General features: G+C 42.1%; 1 protein-coding gene across 3 annotated transcripts in view; it reads right to left on the bottom strand.

The window, feature by feature from the left end:
* The window catches only part of TAFA4 (TAFA chemokine like family member 4), a 216128-nt gene extending 202898 nt beyond the window's left edge, over positions 1-13230 (bottom strand). For all 3 annotated transcript variants that reach the window (XM_007523328.3, XM_060202905.1, XM_060202906.1), the window contains exon 1: positions 12816-13230. The gene's annotated coding sequence lies outside the window, so the exon portion shown is untranslated. The remainder of the gene's footprint in view (positions 1-12815) is intronic.
* Between the last annotated feature and the right edge of the window lie 625 nt (positions 13231-13855).

Below are 13855 nucleotides of genomic sequence, written 5' to 3'. Positions count from 1 at the left end.
ACAACTGTGTTTTATGAAAAATCTGTGTATTAAAAATTTTAACTCTCAAAGATGAGTTGTGAAACTAAATGAAATGAGAGACTTGACAACATCAGCACTCTGGAAGCTTGTTGGAAATGCAAATTCTCAGGCTCCATCTCCGACTTTCTGAACCAGATTTTTTTTTTTTTTTTGCCTCCAGGGTTACTGCTGGGGCTCCGTACCTGTGCTACAAATCCACTGCTCCTGGAGGCCATTTTTCCCATTTTGTTGCCCTTGTAGTTTTTGTTGTTGTTGTTGGATAGAACAGAGAGAAATCGAGAGAAGAGGGGAAGACAGAGAGAAGGAGAAAAAGATAGAAACCTACAGACCTGCTTCACCACTTGTGAAGTGAACCCCCCACAGGTTGGGAAGTCAGGGGCTCAAACCAGGATCATTGAACAGGTCCTTTTGCTTCACACCATGTGAGCTTAAACCAGTGTGCTACCTTCCAGCCACCACAGAACAACTCCAAATGATCCTTACACACTGGTCTTCATGATTGTATCAAGAACTGAAAAAATATGAAGTGAGAAACAATTATACCAAGCAGCACAACTGGAACTATAGTGTTTTTTTTCTTACAGAGGACAAAAAAAGCTGCAATCAACACACAAACTGTATATTCATCTCCCTTTGTTAAGTATTTACTTCTACACAAATGAGGACTGTGAAACTCATATGTAGATGTAGCCAACTGCTTGTAAGTTCATGTCTATTTATGCTGTGGTTCAGAAATATTTGCACATCAAACCAGAAGCCGAGTTTACACTTGGGATTCTGAGTCTTTTGTAAATGTGAAGAGAGTAAATTTGGAATCAAAATGTCTTAGAGAAACAGTTTTCTAGGATTCCTGCCAGTCCTTTTTCTCAGGGTGACCTTAACTTTCAGACTTGAGGAATATTTTTTGCTCCTCTGATTAATACTTCCGAAGGATGATTATTGTACTCTGTTTGTGTATATATATCAGGACATTCTGACTTCTCCCCTGCTATCACGAATAAAAACGCTGCCTGCTTCATTGTGAAAGGGTTACCCAATGTTAGGTCAGCATCAATAGCAGGACTTACTGGTTCTCTCTGCTCCCTCTATCCACCCATGAAAAGGCAAGGCTGATATGTTCCAAACATAAAGCTGTTCATAAAACAGACTAAAAACGAACCTCCCACATCCACCAGGATTCCAAGAAGACCATTCCCTCACCCCCCAACCCCACTATATGCAAGCTTATTTCTAGGCCTTAGGAATCAAATCAGAATACCCCATCAGACACCTATTTGCACAAATGTTAATTTCAAGTGTATTTAAATGTCTTTGCATCTTGCTTTTGCTCATCACATCAAGCAGAGCCACTTCCACTGTGTAATCACAATAATGAATAAACATGGAGGTGCTTTTAAAGGACTCAGGCACCACAAAACTGATCAATTGTTAATTCTATAAAGTTACTGAACGTGCCTTCCTCTGTAATAACTCCATTAAGCTGTGTTTTGGTGGGAAGGGCTCCCGTACCCTCTGCCCACTGGCTCTGCAAAGTGAAAATGCAATATAACTTCAGATCCTACCTAAGACATATCTTGCTCTGAATTATTTTCTTGGACTCTTATCAACCTACCACTAACCTACCCCTTCTAAAGAGAAGCAAAACCTGCCGTGACACACAGTCAGACATACAGTCAAGATAGTAAAAAGAAAAGAAAAAAAAAGATAGTATATAAAAACACTGTGTTGCATAGTTATTAGTTGCCAGAGGACTTGAGGCAACACTAATATTAACAGTCAAAACATTTAAAAAAGAAAACAGTCTGACAGCCCCTTATAATCCTTAAAATCACCCAGTGATCCTGCAATACTCCTGAGTATACACTCAAAAGAACTGAAAGTAGGAACTCAAGCAGATATTTAGCTGTGCAATGGCTCAAGTAGAAGTAATCCATATGTTCACTGACAAATTTGTTACTTATCATATGAATACGCAAAATGTAGTAGGGCTGGGGGAGGGGGACAGTACAATGGTTATGCAAAAGACTCTCATGCCTGAGACTCTGAAGTCCGGGGTTCAATCCCCAGCACTACCATAAGCCAGAGCTGGGCAGTGCTTTGGTGTTTTTCTCCCCACCCTTCTCTTTCTCTTTCTCTCTTCCTCTCCTTCTCCCATTCCCTCTCTCTGCATCTCTGTCTCTCATTAAAATAAGACAAATAGGGAGTCAGGCAGTAGCGCAGCAGGTTAAACGCACGTGGCACAAAGCGCAAAGACCAACAAAAGGATCCCGGTCCAAGCCCCCGGCTCCCCACCTGCAGGAGAGTAGCTTTATAGGCAGTGAAGCAGGTCTGCAGGTGTCTATCTTTCTCTGTCTTCCCCTCCTCTCTCCATTTCTGTCCTATCCGACAACGACATCAATACCAACAATAATACCTACAACAATAAAAAACAAGAGCAACAAAAGAGAATAAATACATATTTAAAAATAATAAAACAAATATAATACAGTATAATATAATGTAATGTAATATAACATATATAATAAAATATTATCCAGTCTTGAAAAAGAAATACTGATAGATAACAAAATGGATGAAACTTAAAGACATTATGCTATATGAAATAAACCAGTCACTAAGTAAATAAATAAAGGAACCAGCTGTGGAGCAGCTGGTTAAGTGACACATTACAGTGTGCAAGGACCCCGGTTTGAGCCCCCGTTCCCCACCTGTAGGGGGGAAGCTTCACAAGTGGTGAAGCAGGGCTGCAGGTGTCTCTCTGTCTCTTTCCCTCTCTACTTCCTCTTCCCCTCTCAATTTATCTCTGTCTCTATCCAATAATAAGTAAATAAAAATTTTAAAAATATGTTGTAGGCTTCTACTTTTAATTTTGTTTTCTTTTTTTATTTTATGTATTTGCTATTGGAGACAGAAAGTGAGAGGGAAGGGGGAGATAGAGAGGGAGAGAGACAGCTGCAACCCTGCTTCACCACTTGCAAAGCTTCCCCCCATAGGTTGGGATTCCCCCCATAGGTTGGGATAAGGGGCTTGAACCCCAGTCATTGTGCACTGTAATGTGTGCGCTTATCATATGTGCCACCACCTGGCCCACTAAGGCTCTTTTTTTTTTCCCTGTTGTTGCCTTTGTTGTTTAACGTTGTTGTTATTTATGTCATCGTTGTTGGATAGGACAAAGAGAAATGGAGAGAGGAGGGGAAGACAGAGGGGGAGAAAAAGACACCTGCAGACCTACTTCACTGCCTGTGAGGCGACGCCCCTGCAGATGGGGAGCCTTACGCCGGTCCTTGCGCTTTGCACCACCTGCATTTAACCCGCTGAGCCAACGCCTGACTCCCTGGGCTTTACTTTTATGAACTACACAGAGAGAATAAAACGGTCATTGCCAAGAGCTAACAAAAAAGAAAAACCTGAAGTTGTGGTTCCATTTGTAAGATGGAAAGATTTCTCTGGATGGATGATGGCATAGACTGTGACTATATGAAATGTTTGTGAACTATACACTTGAAAGGGATGCAGGAGTAAACTCCATTTTATGTTTTTCCATAATTTTTTAAAAGGCTTGACATGGTAGCTCATAATATCCTTAGGAAGTAATAGCTATTATCTTTTTTTTTTTTTAAGTTAAAAGGTAAGTACTTAACAAAAGAGCAAGTACTTGCTGAAAATTCATGCCCAGTTCCGTTTAGATATCTCCTTATCCTTGCCCTACCCACCATGGTACTGCACGGCCTTATGTAAATGATTTCTTTCTTTTTTTTAACAAGCCATTTTTTATTTGTAATTAATAACAGTTTACAAGATTAGATGATGACAAGATACAGTTTTACACTGTACCCATCACCAAAATTCTGTGTCTCTACCCTTTATGGAGACGGTTTTAATGGAAGCCTTTTATGATGCCCTATCTCCTTGTCTTCACATTGGCCACTAGGTTTTGAGATGGGTGGAAACACAGCACCCAAGGAGAAAAAGACTGGTACAAGATACAGCCACAGGGTCAGGTGGTGGCACACCTGGTTGAGCGCACATACTACAATGTACAAGAACCAGGGTTCAAGCTCTCAGTCCCCACCAGCAGGGGGAAAGCTTTAAGAGTGGTGAAGCAGTGCTGCAGGTGTCTCTCTGTCTCTCTCCCTCTCTTATTTTTTTTTCTCTCCAGGGTTATTGTTGGGGCTCGGTGCCTGCACTATGAATCCACTGCTCCTGGAGGCCATTTTTCCCCCATTTTGTTGCCCTTATTGTTACTGTTGCCATTGATGTTGTTGTTGGATAGGACAGAGAGAAATGGAGAGAGGAGGGGAAGACAGAGAGGGGGAGATAAATATAGATACCTGCAGACCTACTTCACCACCCATGAAGCAACCCCCTGCAGGTGGGGGAGCCGGGGGCTCAAACCTGTGTCCTTATGCCGTTCTTGCTTTTCAGGCTATGTGCTCTTAATCCTCTGTGCTACCACCGGGCCCCCTCTCTGTCTCTCTCTATCACCACCCCTCCTCTCAATTTCTGGCTGTCTCTATGCAATAAATAAAAGATAATAAAAATTTTTTTTAAAAAAACAGGCTGACAGCCTTTTACCCCCCTCACTCTCCCCCCCCCCCCCAATTTGCTTAAAGAAGCTCTGTGCTCCTGAGCACACCACAGGGTCTGCAGAAAGCATTTGAGCTTTATCCTTGGAGAACTGGGCCCATGGTAACCAATTTTATGGCTCTTTTGATTTGTGTCAGTGGATGTGTGTCAGAGGATGAGTATGCTTACGTGTGTATGTGTGTTCGTGTGCATGTGTGAGTGCTGAGAAGGAATTAATCCAAAAATATAGATGAAGAAAGCTGTGTCTCAGATGTGAAGCTGAGTTGCATAATCAGTTCTGAAAGCAGAGAAAAGGTAACAGATGTTTACATTACAATCTGGCCGCTGCTGAAAGAGCTGCCAAATGATTTAAATAGTAAGGAAGACTGCAGACCCCAGTGACTGATTCCTCAGTCGCCCCTCCTGAAACATATAGTCTACCCCAGGAATATTTTCTTTGCATGGCCTTAAATACCTCACTGCACAAAACAGCTTTTAAAATACTTAAAATTTTCAACTGGAAGCCAACAAGATAAGTAAATAAAGGTACAAGTGGAGGACTTACTCTAATACTGACAGGATATCTGGGGTCTTTGATAAAGAGGAATGCCTAAAAATATATATTTCAAAACATTACGTTTTGGGGTGTCTTACAACAAACAGTGGATGAGATTTTTGGTTTTAGTTTGTTTGTAGTCATGGTGCACTGCAACATCCTCTAAGTCTTGGGCGAGCATTATTATAAATCCACATCTGTATATACTACATTAAGCTCATCGCTGCATGTATGATTCTATTTTTCACTACACAGTTGTCCCCTATTTAGCCCTTTCTTTTATTCCTTCCCATAATTTGTTATTATAATCTAAAAGTTTGTTCCTGTTTTATTTAGTTGATTCATTTTATTTTTTTTTTCTTTTTTGCCTCCAGGGTTATCACTGGGGCTCAGTGCCTGAACTACAAATCCACTGCTCCTGGAGGCCATTTTTTCCCCATTTTTTGTTGCCCTTGTTGTTGTTATTGTTGCCATTGTTGTTGTTGGACAGGAAAGAGACAAACTGAGAGAGGAGGGGAAGACAAGAGAGAAGGCGAGAAAGACACCTGCAGACCTGCTTCACTGCTTGTGAATCGACCCCCTCTGCAGGTGGGGAGTAAGGAGAACAAACCAGAATCCTTGTACAGGTCCTTGCACTTCATGCCATATGCACTTAACCCACTGCACTACAGCCCAACCCCCGATTCATTTTATTTACTTTCACTGTATATAGCAGGAGAGCGAAATCATTTGCCACTTGCCTTTCTCTGTCTAACATTTCATAAGGCAAAATATGCTCTCGATCCACCCACTTTGCCACAAATGGCAGGACTCCCTGTTTTGAGGCTGAGTGGTAGCCAATCATCAGTTCATATGCATTTAGGTTTCTCCTAAATCTTGACTACTGTAAATAAAAGTGCAGTAAACAGGAGGGTGCCTCTGTCTCTTTGAATTTGGGTTTGTGGAACTTCAGAATAAAATGTCCAAAAGTGGGGGGTAACTGGATCATATAGAATTCCTGTCAGCTTTTGTTTTGTGTTGTTGTTGTTGTTGTTGTTGTTTGCCACCAGTATTATTGCTGGGACTCAGTACCAGCACTGCAAATTCACTGCTACTAATAGCCTTTTTTTTTTCTCCCCTGTTTTTACTTGATAGGGCAGGGAGAAATTGAGAGGGAAGAGGAGGATAGAAAAGGAAAGAAAGAAATCTGCAGTCATGCTTTACCAGATTTGAAGCCACCCTCATCCCCCAGAAGGTGGAGACCAGGGGACTGAACCTGGATCCTTGTACACTGTAAAATGTGGATTCAACCAGGTGTGCCATCACTCAGTCATTTATTTATATTGTTTTAGGCATCTCCATATCACTTTCCATAATAGCAATGCCAACTTACATTCCTACCTACTTTGGTGTTCAAGGGCTCCCTCTCTCTACACCCTCTGCAACGCTGTTATTTCCTTTTTTTTTTCTTTTCTTTTTTTAGTAATAGTCATTCTCTTTTTTGTTTTGTTGCACCCATGGTTATCACTAGTGCTCAGTGCCTGCCCAAAGAATCAACTGCTCCTCATGGTCTTTCTTTCTCTCTCTTTCTGTCTTGGATTGATACAAAGAGAGAGAAAGAGATGGGGAGATAGAGAAGAAGAGATAGGCACCATTCATGAAGCTTTCTGCTTGCATGTGGGGACCACAGATTTGAACCGAAGTCTTTGCACATATTAATATGTGTGCTCTACTGATTGTGCCACCTCCCAGCCCCCATTTCTCTTTTTTAAAAAAAACACAATAGCAAATAGTCATGAAAAATAATGACATGTAAGTTTTTCCACTCGTTATTCACCATTCCTAGAATAGCTCCAGAGCATCTCTGGTTCTCACATAAGCAAATATAAATGATCTCCACTGCCTTGGAGTTCTTTATAGTCTAGGGAATTTCACTTGACTGTATGGAAGGCAGTCTCCTGCCCCAACCACCAGTTGACTGAACATCCTCTAGTGGACATTTACCAAGTAAACAAATCAGGACACAGATTATATTATATGTGACCCCATTTATCATCAATGATTTGTTATCAATGTCTTCATATGGATAAAAGCTGAAAGAAAAAAAACGCAGTTACAAATACGGAGAAATTATCTTGATGGCGGAATTGGATTTGGTTTTTAGCTTCCTTTTTTAATAATCTTCTATAGTGTTTGTATTTTCTAGACCAGGAATGTGTTATCATCACACACACACGCACACACACACACACACACACACACACACACACACAAAATTAATGAAATCTTCAAAACATAAGTTTAGGAAGATTAACGGAATTATCTGCTTTACATTTAGACTGGCTTTGCATTTAGACACACTGACATTTAAAGCTTACATTAGACACTATAGAAACAAAGAGTTTCAAGATCCAGGTAGTGGCGCACTTGGTTAAGTGCACATATTATCATGCACATCTGCCTGGGATGTTGAAGCCTAGTGACAACAGGAAAATGGGAGAAAGAGTAAGTGAATGGCTCACTATTCTGGGACTAAGTTGGGCTGGTGAATACAGTGAACTGAAACACATCAGCTTGCAAAGCATATAAATAAAAAGCAATCTATCATTAATATTATTTTTTGAAAACTATGGTGGTTATGGTTGTGGGGGAAGGAGTGGTGTCACACCACTATGGTAGTAGATGTAGTGTGGACCTATACTCTTCCAATATTTACAGCATTATAATAATAATAGTAATAATCTTTAAACAATGATTATATTATAAGTCATTTAGAAAAATAAATGTATATTTTTAATTAATTAATTTTAATTAACTAATAAAAAAACTGCACCAGAGTAGAGTCCCTTAGTCACAACACTCATAACATTTTGAGTCAAATAATTCTTCACTGTGGGGCTGTATAATGAATTATGGGACATCCCTTCTTCCCCTCTAACCACTGGTGCCTGTCCTAACCCCAGCCCAAGTGGCAACAACTAAAATGTCTCCAGACATTGTCAACTGGCAATCTCTCAGTTGAGAATCACTGCACTAGAAGGTCTAAGTTTCTTTCTTGCTAGAAACTTTCTTTGGATTATTTTAGAAGCACTATCTCTAGTCTGAGGTTTTGATTCCATTGATTCACAGGTATACTTATGGTGTACAGTGAACTCATCAATTGCTTCAAGATTCGTTAAATAAAGGAGGGAAAGAAAGTAAATCCATGGATTTTTCAGGGGAAAGTTTAGGAAATATCATGCAAATAAGAAATTGAAAGAATTTGAACAGACACAATAGTCATGAGAAACTAGTAATAATGACTAGTTTTTGACAGCTAAAACAGTTCAAATGCTACAGGAATGTACAATTGCTTTCTATTTGGGAGTGAATTTAAATCAGTAACCAAGTCAGCAGAGCTCATCTTATATGCAATGCCTTAATTTCAGTACTTTCTTTTAACTTTACAGAAAAGACAAGGAGCCAGGGAGATAGCTGTTTATTCAACAGATTTTCATGCCTGGGATTCAGGGATCCGTGGTTCAATCCCTGGCTCTACTACCACAACCCAGAATTGAACAGTGCTAGCTTCACCTCTAAAAGACATACTTTTTATTTTACTTCTCTGTACTCTGTATCCATAAAAGGACACAAATTAACCACATCTTTGCTACCTTTCTAAACACACCTTCCTTCACTCTGCCATTTTATTTTTTAATACTCCCTATTAGCTGATGCTAACATGCTTCTGAATTAAAGTTATTTATGTTCATGCTAATGACTTGCTACTGTAAAACCCTGACATCGTTTGAATAAGAGGCAAGAAAAAGTTCAGCCTGATTTTAGATTTATGACTCTTTGAACATCATTAATTCATCTACATAAAGAAAATCATCTATTAACCAGATTTCATTAACATGCTACACAGAGTACACACTAAGTCTTCAACAAATGAGATTACCACTAACATTATTCATGCCACAAATAGGATTCTATTCCAAATTGTTGCTCCTTTTCTAGCAACTAAAAAAGCAAAGGGGGTAAAAGAGGAAAATACTACATAATATACTAATATGTTGAATCCTCTTCCACAAGTAAACTTTAAATCATTAACTAAAACTATCTCATCATCATTTTAACATGCATGCCTTTCCATGTGTTCATATAGGTCCCGTTCAGTCATCCTACCCAACCCTTCTGTTGCTGGTTGCCTTTTTATTTCTCCTTTGTAAACTGTAGTCACTGGAAATGGTATAAACTGGCTGGCACAAGCTTCACTGGAATTTGCCGATCCTTGAGCTGGGTTCAACTAGCATAATGTTCAGCAGACTGAGTTCTTAAAGTGAAATATGGTATGGTCCTTCTCAGTAGAGAGGAATGAAATGAGGGATTTAACCACACCTGAACACCTTTCTTCTGTAGGTCTTTATTGGAAAGGACATGCACTGGGGGAAGAGCTAGGGTCCAGGAATTCTAATCCTAGATCTTTTTATACTGGAGTCAAGTCATAACACCTTCCAAGAAAACTGAACTCTAAGGAACTTTCTGTACTTAAAATTCAGCAAGTCTTTAAGGGATTTTTAAACCAATTGCTCAATCAAATTTATGTTTTAAAAAAGCACAAATGCTTTTTAACTGAATTTATGGAGGAAAGTGGATTAGCTTGAATGACAACTGTAAAACAGGAAGCTTTACTTTTTTTCCCAACAAATATCAAATATATGGAAAGACAAAGCTCATTTTCTCTACTGAGAGGCAGGTTACTAAGGTTCACAATGAGCGTAGGTTATTATTGTAATACACATCTTCACACAATGGCTCAAGCCTGTGTCTCCAAATAAAAGACTGCCTAGCAGGATGTGAGCTTTTTCTTATAATAACATTTCAAATCATAGTGAAGTGATTAGTGTGGTCAAGATTATTTCACCGTCCCTTTGTAGACATCTTTTTTCCAATTGCTTGTCTCCCACTTTCAATCCTGAATCTTCTTAACAAATTGAAATAAAAAACATTCTGTGACCAACTAATCACTTATGTCTGGATTCAGCACATGAAGTCATTTTGCTAAACCTGGCAGATTTATATTCAACACCTGATGAAATGCACATGTGCACAAATTATTTGAATAAGCTTAGATGGCCCATCTATACCCTGGACAAAAAAAAAAAACTAATCCATTTACTATGCATGATATTTCTCCAAATATGTAAAGAAATAATAATTTAAAAAAAACAAAGAGAAGGCATTGGAGGGAGGAAATGTACTTATGCAAAATTCTAAAAAGATCCTGTAATCTGAGAATTTTATTATTAAGCTAAGCTTCTTAATGTAGAAATCCCCACAACTCTCCAACCGGGCAGCTAATTGAGAGTTAGGAAGAGCTAAAAGGCTTTCCTGTATTTTCTCATTTATCACAGGCAATATAGACCCCCTTGCAACAAGATTTTGGTCACTGCATTTTCAAATCAGATAGAGGATCGGCTGGTGATGATCTCATGCCCATGGGTTAATCCCTAGTGTATGCAGTTTTGATATCATATGCATCAACACATCATTTACATAAGAACATATTAGACTGACTGTAACAGTAAATAAGTGGTACAGATAAAGGCCACTATCAAAGAAAGGCTATGTGGCACTGAAAAGGAGGTGGGGAACAAAGCAAAGAATCTCTTTTAAAAACTAAATGGAACTAGGTCATCACACAATACACTTCTCTAAAGAGCAAAAAATGAATATTGAAATTCAAGTGACCTAGAACATTCTAGCACTAGAAATATGGAAATAAAAAATAGCTAATAATCAAGCAGAGATATGTGTAGCTTCTGTGCATGTAAGTATTGAGGAAGAAGTAGAAAATTGTAAGTCATTCAAAAATAAATGAATTGGCAGCCACTGCTTTTCTTGGAAAGACAAAAAACTGACCAACTCAAATTAAGACTAAATCTTAAAAAAAAAAAAAAAAAAACTTCAGAGTGCGTAGTTAAGCTACAACAGAGGCGAGACAGCAAATCACACAAAGCAGAATAATGAGAAAGACAAACAGGGTGAAAACCTGGAAATGCAGTTTCCAGCTATAAGAATATTGATCCGGAAATATGTATACATATGAGGAAAGCTTTATTTGCACGAATGAACAGTGTCCACTCACACAGTCTGTTTGAGAAGGCATGTCATCATTAGTCGTAATGAATCTGAAAACTGCTCTCACTCTGCCTTATTAAGATCTGTATTTCCAGTCCGAAGGAAGTGTTCGGATGTCTTGCACACTGATTTATGACTAAACTTAGCAGAAATGCTTCTTACTATAAAACCCACAGTGAACTACAGAAATAGTCAAGTCATGTGTCTGTCCTCAAAAAATTGAATGGAAAACATTTGTTACATTGTGAGACAGATATATCTAAATTATTTTAACCCCACCCACCTCCTTTTTTTTTTAATTCAGGTCTTACCTGAACTGGATTCAGATACACAATTTTTTCCCACCGCCCAGTCTCTCACTGCGGGGGAGGGGGAAGATGCCGGTGTGATCAAAAAGCTAGGCCACCAGTGTATTCAAGTTTGGCTGTGAGGGTCTGCAGGTGGAGGTTTGCAAGCTGCTGAGAACAAGTCCCGTATGGAGCACATTAGAGGAAAAGCCAGACTTGACTTCAAACACTACCCAGAGGGATCGCCTGTCACATCACATCAGCCTTACTCATCTTGGAGGGACAACCATTGAAAGTTAAAGGGGCTAGGATCGCCGGGATTTTGACACTACAGCATTCGCGGAGGGCACTTAAAATTCCTGGGGAAGGGGGGGGGTGCTGGATCTCCGCAAGTCCATGAACCTGTGTTTAATCACCTTGTTGGGAACACCTTGCTCCAGTTCTCAAAAGAGTCAGTGGATCCGCCGTACGTTAAGTAACACTGATTCAAGGGGAACGCGCCAGTGGCACAATAGTGTCTGACTAGGGCCACCTCTCCAAAAGTGGATACTCTATCCTTCCCATCTTCCCCCAAGGAGAAGCGCTCAGCTTAGAGCTAAAGATGCTGCCCTCCCCTCCCTTCAGCGAGCTGATCGACAGGGCAATTATGCCAAGAAAAGGTTTGAAGGGGAGGAAGGGAAGAAATGCAGCAAAGAAGCACAGATCTGGCCGGGCGAACGCGGAAAGAGAAGTTCTCCGACCCCAGCGCCCCACTGTGCGGGAAGCTTTGCGCTCCCACCTGGAAGCGGCGTCTGGGGCGCCAGCGGCGCTCTCCCAGCAAGAGCACAGGATCTTGGGCTTCCAGGGGACACTCGGCCGGGGCGCCCCCTCCTGATGGCTTCTGTTAGGACCCGGGTTCAGACCCAGAGCTGAAGCAACAAGATGGGGCTTTTCCACTACAGCGCACGGCTGTGCCCTCCCCCCTCCCCCCGGCTATTCATCAAGTGGAGGGTCCTCGAGGAGTCTGTGGGTGTCAGACTCGAACCCTGAATTCGGAAGGAGCCACAGCACCTCCCCAGCCACACATCTTCACTTTGGAGAGGCGCTTCCAACTTTGAGGTGTAAGCAAACCACACAAGAACCTCCACCCGCCCACCACCAACCCCCCCAAGTCTTGCACCCAATCCAGAGCGCCGAGATGAGCGCACCTGCCTCGAGCAGAATCAAGTACCAAGCCGAGAGGCAGCCGTGCCCTAGCAGGGCTCAGGGACATCCCAAGCCCACCTTCCCGCCCCGTTTCTTACCTGACTACAAATGGCAGCCAGGGGAGCCCGAGGATCTCAGTATCCCGCGCAGAAGCTCACCGCGTCGCCTCCCCGCAGGCGCGCAGGGTGGAACCTGTCTCTCTCCCACTGCGACTCTTCGGGGAAAGAAAGTTTTCAGGTCTTTCCAAAGACCCGCTAGACGCTGCGGTTGCAGGAGCAGCGACCGCAGACACAGCGGCCGCCACGGGATTCTGGAGTCCTCCCGGGGCAGAGCACCGGCCAGTGCGCTGCTTCCTGCGGCCGCGCAGCTCACAGAGCTGAGCCTGCCGGCTAGGGCTCGGGTGGGCGGGAGGGGCCGGCCCGCTGTGGGCCGCTCTGATTGGTCGCCTAGCAGGCCGCCCCTGCCCCCGGCCGCTCGGTGGTCCACGTGGGCCGGCCTCTCAGCGCCTGCCCGCTGGCCGGCGCGTCCGCCCGCTAGCTCGCTCGCTCTCTCGCTCGCTCCTCGCTTCCCTTCCCTGCGCTTTCGGGTCCTCTCCCGAGCGCCTCTCAGTGGCTGCAAATTACGCGGGTTGCTAAGAAAAGGTGTCCAGGCTGAATACCTGAGAGCAGTGTGAGCTGACCTCAAGGGTTAATTCGGGTGGTTTTCCCAAGTAAGGTGACTCTATCCCGGACCCAAAACAGTTTGCAGACAAGAATTACTTCGCCTCTCAGAGCATCACTAATCCTGCTTTTTATATAACTGGCTTCCATGGGAGCGGAGGAACATGGCCACACGTGTTACTGCCTAAATAACTTTTTTTTAAGAAAGGATTAACAAAACCATAGGGTACGAGGGGTACAATTCCACACAATTCCCACCACCCAATCTCCATATCCCACCCCCTGCCCTGATAGCTTTCCCATTCTCTATCCCTCTGGGAGCATGGACCCAGAGTCATTGTGGGTTGCAGAAGGTAGAAGGTCTGGCTTCTGTAATTGCTTCCCCGCTGAACATGGACGTTGACTGGTCGGTCCATACTCCCAGTCTGCCTCTCTCTTTCCCTAGTAGGGTGTGTCTCTGGGGAAGCTGAGCTCCAGGA

The sequence above is a fragment of the Erinaceus europaeus genome, chromosome 12, assembly GCF_950295315.1.
Source record: "Erinaceus europaeus chromosome 12, mEriEur2.1, whole genome shotgun sequence".
Taxonomy (NCBI): Eukaryota; Metazoa; Chordata; class Mammalia; order Eulipotyphla; family Erinaceidae; genus Erinaceus; species Erinaceus europaeus.
This window is presented reverse-complemented; position numbering and strand designations above follow the sequence as displayed.